The sequence below is a fragment of the Mustela erminea genome, chromosome 5 (genome assembly GCF_009829155.1).
Source record: "Mustela erminea isolate mMusErm1 chromosome 5, mMusErm1.Pri, whole genome shotgun sequence".
Lineage (NCBI taxonomy): Eukaryota > Metazoa > Chordata > Mammalia > Carnivora > Mustelidae > Mustela > Mustela erminea.
Genome location: NC_045618.1, coordinates 62,827,950 through 62,836,512, shown reverse-complemented (window position 1 = coordinate 62,836,512; position 8,563 = coordinate 62,827,950).

The window sequence follows — 8,563 nt, the reverse complement described above, 5'->3', positions numbered from 1 at the left end:
CATTAATCCTAAGTCCAGAGCTTTCCTGAGTTCTGTGAGTCATTTTAGCCAATTATCCAACCTGAGGTCCCAGGGACCCTGGAACTGGCAGCCAGCTGGCTGGAAATAAGGGTTGTCCTAGGACCCTGAACTTGTGACTGTTAATCTGAAGCCAGGACTCTGTTGCATGGTGGCTCTTCCCTCAGGCGGCAGTTTGGTGAACTCCCGGGAAGGTGGGGTCAGAAGGCCTGAGCAGACTCTCACCACTCTTGTTCAACATAGTATTAGAAGTCCTAGCAACAGCAATCAGACAACAAAGAGAAATAAAAGGTATCCAAATTGGCAATGAAGAAGTCAAACTCTCTCTCTTTGTAGATGACATGATTCTTTATATGGAAAACCCAAAAGACTCCACCCCCAAACTACTAGAACTCATACAACAATTCAGCAACGTGGCAGGATACAAAGTCAATGTACAGAAATCAGTGGCTTTCTTATACACTAATAATGAAAATACAGAAAGGGAAATTAGAGAATTGATTCCATTTACTATAGCACTAAGAACCATAAGATACCTGGGAATAAACCTAACCAAAGAGGTAAAGGATGTGTACTCGAGGAACTACAGAACACTCATGAAAGAAATTGAAAAAGACACAAAAAATGGAAGACCATTCCATGCTCTTGGATCGGAAGAATAAACATTGTTAAAATGAGGGGCGCCTGGGTGGCTCAGTGGGTTATCATGACCTGCCTTCGGCTCAGGTCATGATCTCAGGATCCTGGGATCGAGTCCCACATCGGGCTCTCTGCTTAGCAGGGAGCCTGCTTCCTCCTCTCTCTCTCTCTGCCTGCCTCTCTGCCTACTTGTGATCTCTCTCTGTCAAATAAATAAAATCTTTAAAAAAAAAAAAAAAACATTGTTAAAATGTCTATACTGCCTAGAGCAATCTATACTTTTAATGCCATTCCGATCAAAATTCCACCGGTATTCTTCAAAGAGCTGGAGCAAATAATCCAAAAATTTGTTTGGAATCAGAAGAGACTCTGAATCGCTAAGGAAATGTTGAAAAACAAAAATAAAATGGGGGCCATCACGTTACCTGATTTCAAGCTTTACTACAAAGCCGAGATCACCAAAACAGCATGGTACTGGCATAAAAACAGACACATAGACCAGTGGAACAGAGTAGAGAGCCCAGATATGGTCCCTCAACTCTATGGTCAAATAATCTTCGATAAAACAGGAAAAAATATACAGTGGAAAAAAGACAGTCTCTTCAATAAATGATGCTGGGAAAACTGGACAGCTATATGTAGAAGAATGAAACTCGACCATTCTCTTAGACTGTACACAAAGGTAAACTCAAAATGGATAAAAGACCTCAACGTGAGACAGGAATCCATCAGAATCCTAGAGAAGAACATAGGCAGTAACCCCTTCGATATTGGCCACAGCAACTTCTTTCAAGATATGTCTCCAAAGGCAAAGGAAACAAAAGCAAAAATGAATTTTTGGGACTTCATCATAATCAAAAGCTTCTGCACAGCAAAGGAAACAGTCAAGAAAACAAAGAGGCAGCCCACGGAATGGGAGAAGATATTTGCAAATGACAGTACAGACAAAAGGTTGATATCCAGGATCTATAAAGAACTCCTCAAACTCAACACACACAAAACAGACAATCATATCAAAAAATGGGCAGAAGATATGAACAGACACTTCTCCAGTGAAGACATACAAATGGCTATCAGACACATGAAAAAATGTTCATCATCACTAGCCATCTGGGAGATTCAAATTAAAACCACATTGAGATATCACCTTACACCAGTTAGAATGGCCAAAATTAGCAAAACAACATGTGTTGGAGGGGATGTGGAGAAAGGGGAACCCTCTTCCACTGTTGGTGGGAATGCAAGTTGGTGCAGCCTCTTTGGAAAACAGTGTGGAGATTCCTCAAGAAATTAAAAATACAACTTCCCTATGACCCTGCCATTGCACTACTGGGTATTTACCTCAAAGATACAGATGTAGTGAAAAGAAGGGCCATCTGTACCCCAATGTTTATAACAGCAATGGCCATGGTGGCCAAACTGTGGAAAGAACCAAGGTGCCCTTCAACGGATGAATGGATAAGGAAGATGTGGTCCATATACACTATGGAGTATTATGCCTCCATCAGAAAGGACGAATACCCAACTTTTGTAGCAACATGGACGGGACTGGAAGAGATTATGCTGAGTGAAATAAGTCAAGATGAGAGAGTCAATTATCATATGGTTTCACTTATTTGTGGAGCATAACAAATAGCATGGAGGACATGGGGAGATGGAGAGGAGAAGGGAGTTGGGGGAAATTGGAAGGGGAGGTGAACCATGAGAGACTATGGACTCTGAAAAACAATCTGAGGGTTTTGAAGGGGCGGGGGGTGGGAGGTTGGGGGAACCAGGTGGTGGGTATTATAGAGGGCACGGATTGCGTGGAGCACTGGGTGTGGTGCAAAAATAATGAATACTGTTACGCTGAAGATAAAAAATAAATTAAAAAAAAAAAAAAAAGAAGGCCTGGGCAGACTGGGCAGTGGGGAGGACTATCCCTCAACTTTGCAGCTTGGGTGATGCAGTGCACCTATGTTCTGGGGAGTGAGAGGAGCACAAGTAGGAAAAAAATAATAATAAAAGATTTGTTCCATTTCAGGAACTTTCCCTAAAGCCAGAGAGAGGGCGGAGGAGTTCCATGCAGCCTCGAGTGGGCTAGGCTGAGAGGTTCAAGGCCATACCTGGTGCATGAGGGTGCATGTGGGCATATGAGTGTGTCTGTCTCCCCCTGCCCCCTCCCTTCTTACCCCATGATGAGTTGCTGTTACCCCAGCTTCCCTGACTGCCTGAGGTCTCATTAGCCCATTCTAACCTGAGTGAAGACTGCAACTCAGGCACCCACAGACTCCAAATCAATTGTGCAAGCCCCTTGCTACAGCCTGTGGGCCCCTCGTGGACCAGGTCCAGAGCTTTCCTCAGGGACAGGAAGGCCCTATAAGTTGCCCCATCACTGCCCCTGGGCCTGTGCTGGCAATCTGCTCTCTGCCCAGCACAGGTGGTGGCAGTGGGAATACCAAACAAAGAGTGAACTGAGAGATAGTTCATGTTCCTGTCATAGTCTATTTAACAATGCATAGAACAAATGAGAATAATAATATAAAAGAAAATATTTTAAAAATTGGTAAAATTCAATACAAACTCAAGATTGACGAAAAGTTCTTTATAAATTAAGAATAGAAAGACATTCACTTAACCTGATAGGGGGTATCTCTGATGGTTAATTCTGTCAGCTTGGCTGGGTCACAATGCCCGGATATTTGGTCAGTGTTCTATATGTTTCTGCAAAGGTGGGTTTTGGATGAGATTAACATTAAAATTGGTGGAGGTTTTTTTTTTTTTTTTAAGATTTTATTTATTTATTTGACAGAGAGGTCACAAGTAAGCAGAGAGGCAGGCAGAGAGAGAGAGAGGAGGAAGCAGGCTTCCTGCTGAGCAGAGAGCCCGATGAGGGGCTTGATCCCAGGACCTTGGGATCATGACCCGAGCCAAAGGCAGAGGTTTTAACCCACTGAGCCACCCAGACGCCTCTAAATTGGTGGAGTTTGAGTAAAACGGATTATTCTCCACCACATATATGGGCCTCATCTAATCAGCGGAAGGCCTTAATAGGACATCAACTGACTCCCCCAGCAAGAGGGAATTTTACTAGCACACTACATTTGGATGCCTTGAAACTCTTACCTGAGTCTCCAGCCTACCAGCCTTCCCTACAGATTTTGGACTCCCAAATGCTTTATGAGGCCCAATTATATGAGGCAATTCCTCAGAGTAAATAATTATCTCTCTCTCCCTCTACCCACTCTCCCCCTCCTCTCTCCCTTTTTCTCCCTCTCTTTGTCATATACATATATTTATATATGTATCTCCTGTTGGTTCTGTTTCTCTGAATAACCCTGACTAATACAGTATCTATGAGAAGAAGAAAAAATGCCCCATCCTCCTGAATGGGGAAATCTTAGACTCATTTCCTTATAGTTCAAAAACAAGATAAGGAGTCCTGCTGTCTCCATTTCTTCATAACCATTTCCTGGAGCTCGTTCTGTGTCTGTGGGCTCAGAATCCAGGCAGGATGTAGCTAGCCATCTGCAGACAGAGTGTTGGCTGCGCCATTCACGGCAACCAGCTCAAGGCCCCGCCGGGAAGGGTCTGCTTCCAAGCCAACACATGTGGCCTCTCGAAGGACTCAGGTCCCAGTGGGCTGCTGGCTCAAGGCCACCCCTGGTTTCCTATCACTGGGCCTGTCCACAGGGCAGGTCACAATATGGCTGCCAGCTTTGTCAATGTGAGCAAGCAGGGAGAACCACAGAGAGGGTCTGAGGGACGTTCTAGAGAAAACTCTATGACAGATCAGATTCAGGGGCATCATGGGGGTTAAAGTTCCACAGAAGATGTTGAAGGAGTTTGTAGCCTAAAAGAATGGGGGTGGTGAGCATGGTGAGGTGCCTTAGAAAGGCTTCTGGCCTTTGTGGTGGTGGGCTTGGGTTGAGAAGTCATCCTGTGGTGAGCTACCTCCAAAATCATGCTGTCTACCAGAGGAATGTGCTCAGAACCACAGTCTGGCATTTTTGACCCTTAAACTAGGGAAATGTTCTGGAAGACAGGAGCAACAAATGCCAATATACAAAGTTCTGAGGAGGTCAGGCCCAGCTGTGGTTTTATTTGTTTGATTGTTTGTTTTTAGGTAGGCTCCACACCCAACATGGGGCTTGAACTCATGACCCTGAGATCAAGAGTTGCAAGAGTTGCTACAATGCCCCACCAGCTGTGTTTTTAAAAGGCACAGGAATAGCAAGGAGGAGAATGACAAGGCGGCCAGAGCCCACGCAGACAGAGTCCAGAGGCCTGACCAGATCTCAGACCTTTAGCTCATCACTCTCACCCCCAGATAAAGAAAGTAACACTTGAGGATATGATGGAACTTCACCAAGGTCACACGACAAGCTCAGGGCACTTGCCGTTCATCTTGTGGTCATTATCCTTCTTTTAGGAATGGTACCTATTTCCCTGTGAGGAACACCCCTCTCCTCCATTCTCAACCCAGGACCTTAGGGCTCTGACCGGCCACCCCTTCTCTGGGGTGGGTGTGTGACTGGGCCTGGCAGTCAGACCCACAGAGCAGCCCACAGAGACTGGCTTAGAGATAAGTAGGCGAGGAGCCAGAGAGACACTGAGAGACTTTTTTAGGACCACAGAGATGGGCACTTTCTCCCACTGGACTTGAACTTGGGCAGACCTGAGGCTGAAGTGAGTACCACCATCTGGCCATGAGAAGGGAAAAGCCTGTCCAAGGATGGAGGGAAGACAGAGGCCAGGTCCAGAGCTGTGTCAACAGTGTCAAGTCCAAGTTTAAATCAGTCACCCTCCTGACTGGTCAATCATTCATTCTAATACGTTTCTCCCCTCTCCCCCCATTTTTTGGCTTAATCTCACCTGAGTTGGGATTTTTGTGGCCCACATTGTGAATCCTAACTAATGTGTAAGAAACAAGAGTTTAATGGAGAGGAGAATATTGGGCTCAGAACCTTGAGGTGAAGAAAAAGTAGGCCTTTGCCTCTGGGCAATCAACGAAGAATTTGAGGATCAGGTTTATACCCTGGAGCCACTTGTGCACATGTGTCCCAGGAGACATGTACGAGACTCTGGCAGCACTGGTCACGTTCCCCAAAAGCTAAATCCAAATGCCCATCAATAAGGGAATGGAGAAATAAATTAGTATTCTCAGACAGCAGAACACTATATAGCAAGGGCAAATAATGAACTATGAACCTTGATGAACTTTGATGAACTATGAGCTTTAATGAAAAATGAACTTTGCACAGTTATCTGGATGAATCCCCAAAAACAAAACATAGAGTGAAACCAGAAAGTATAGTTGCATTTGGATTAGTACCCAAATATCCAAAACTTAACAATAACTTACTTAGGGTCATACATGTATGTAGTAAACATATAACTGAAGTCAGGAAAATGATAAACACAAATTCAGATTAGTTGTTACCCTTGCAGGGAAGTTATGATCACTGAGGGACGCACCAGCAGCTTCATCGGCAATATTCTGTGTCTCCAGCCAGGAGGGGGTGGGGGGAGCCGGGGTTGGGTAGGGGTGGTGAGTACTTAGATAAATGTGTGGTTTTTTTTTTTTTTAAGATTTTATTTATTTATTTGTCAGACAGTGAGATAGAGAGAGAGCGCAGGCAGAGGGAGAAGCAGGCTCCCCGCTGAGCAAAGAGCCCGATGCAGAACTTGATCCCTGAGCCAAAGGCAGATGCTTAACCGACTGAGCCACCCAGGCATCCTGATTACTTTTGACGTCCTACATGTGAATGTGTAGGATATCTATTCTTTGGTATTATGAAACATCCCATAATAAAAATAAATAAAAGAACTAGGCTCACTACCAGGGATACCATCGCAGCTTGCTGTTCTCACAACTGATGCAAAAACCAAGAGGACCAGCAATGGCTACCATTTATTGAGCATGACCTGTGAGCCCAACTCTTCACTTTTTTTTTTTTTAATTCTCACGCTAGCCCGATGAGGTAGGTGCTGTGCTGTAAGTTAGGCCGTGAGGCTGGAGGTCATGAAATCACTTGTCCATGGCCACGGAGCCAGTGAGAGGAGGAGCTCAGGTCCAAACCCAGGCCACCTGCAGAACCCACGGGCCGCAAAAGCCCATCTTTGGAGGCAGGACAAGCCCCCTGATGATTCTCACTCCCAGTGCAGAGCTTGGGTAGTGGCCTCTCACAAGCCAGGAGGCTTAAAGAATGTCTATCTTCCCACAGGCTCTGGAGCTGCTGAATCCATAGCACAACTTGGGTCCTAACTGCTCAGGATTGAGAGGGGAAGTCAACTTGCTCAGGACTGAGGGAGTTCCTGGGACTTCGGAACATCAGTGCAAGGACACAGCAAGTCCAGGCATACCAGGAAAGATTGGTTGTCCTAGCGCCTTGTCATGAGCAGTAAGCAAGGGCAGAGAATAGGCCCTGACATCCTACAGATGCAGGGAGATGGAGAAAACCCCACGTGACTCTTGACCTTTGGTGTTTTAACCCATTCCCTAGTACAAGACCCAGGCAGTTTCTCGAGCTTCTTCTTTTTTCTATTTTTAAAGATTTTATTTATTTATTTGTCAGAGAGAGAGAGAGTGCACACAAGCAGGGGGGAGGGGCAGACAGAGCAGGCATGGGGAGAAGCAGGCTCCCTACTGAGCAAGGAGCCCGAAGATGACATGGAGCTCGATCCTAGGACCCTGGGATCATGACCTGAGTCAAAGGCAGACATTTAACCAACTGAGCCACCCCGGCATCCCAATGTCTCAGCCTTCTACTAATGAGAAAATTGTATCCCCCTTGTGTAAATGGACAAGGGAAAGCAGGCATGCCTGTCACCTCCTCATGGGCAGAGGGAGATATAGGAAGAGGAGCTAGAAGCATTTGCCTCCAAGCAGAGAGCCACAGAAGGGAGCACAAGCTCTTCTCCAGCCGTCCTGGGGAGGCGTCTGGTCTAGAGGCAATGAACCTGGAGCATAAACTTGAATAGTGAGGCACCTCATCGTAGAAGGTGTTAGAAACCAGGACCATGGGAGAGCTGGAGTCCAAATCCTGGTCTGTGTACCTTGAGATGCTTATTGAACTTGTTAGTCTGTTTTCTCATCTCTAAAAGCAGACAGCAGTAAACACTTTGCAACCTTGCTTAAGGATTACACAGAACACCGTATGTGAAGAAGTTGCCATAACATCAGCACACAGGTACTACTAATAAATGAGAGTTGTTATTCTTAACATGTTATCATGATTTTAGAGATGGACCTGTATCCTGATTGTGAGATTAAGACGGAGCAGTTTTATTCACATAAGTGATACTTGGCTCAAGTAAAAGTTACATCCTGGGTTGTGATACTTAATACAATGCTTGGTTTGAAAAGCAGGCAATTAAATTCCAGGAGGCATGGTTGCAGTTTAGGCAGCCGCCACCAGGGGGCTTTGTTACCCAATGACAAAAAAAAAAAAAAAAAAAAAAAAAAGGAGGGGCGCAGTGGATTGCAAATCCAAAGGACCTGCCGTCACTGTAAACCATTCCACAAAGCATGCTTTAAAACCCAGGCAGCAACCTTAAATATTAATTACTAACCAACACGTGCATATATATTCAAGGAAGTACATAATTCAGAGGACTGCAAAAAGCTTCTCATTGAACTACTATCTCCATCCCATAGGACTTGGAATCTCTCTCTTTATGGCTAGGATGTCTATCAGCAATAAAATGGATAAATGAATCTTGGTGTAGTCATGCAACCGAATATAGCTGTAAAAATGAACACTGTGCATCTACAAACAACAATCTGGTTGGATTTCATCAACATAACGTTGAGTTTAAGAAGCCAGGCATAAACGAAGAATACTGAATGATTGCTTTTTTTTTAAAGATTTTATTTATTTGACAGAGATCACAAGTAGGCAGAGAGGCAGGCAGAGAGAGAGGG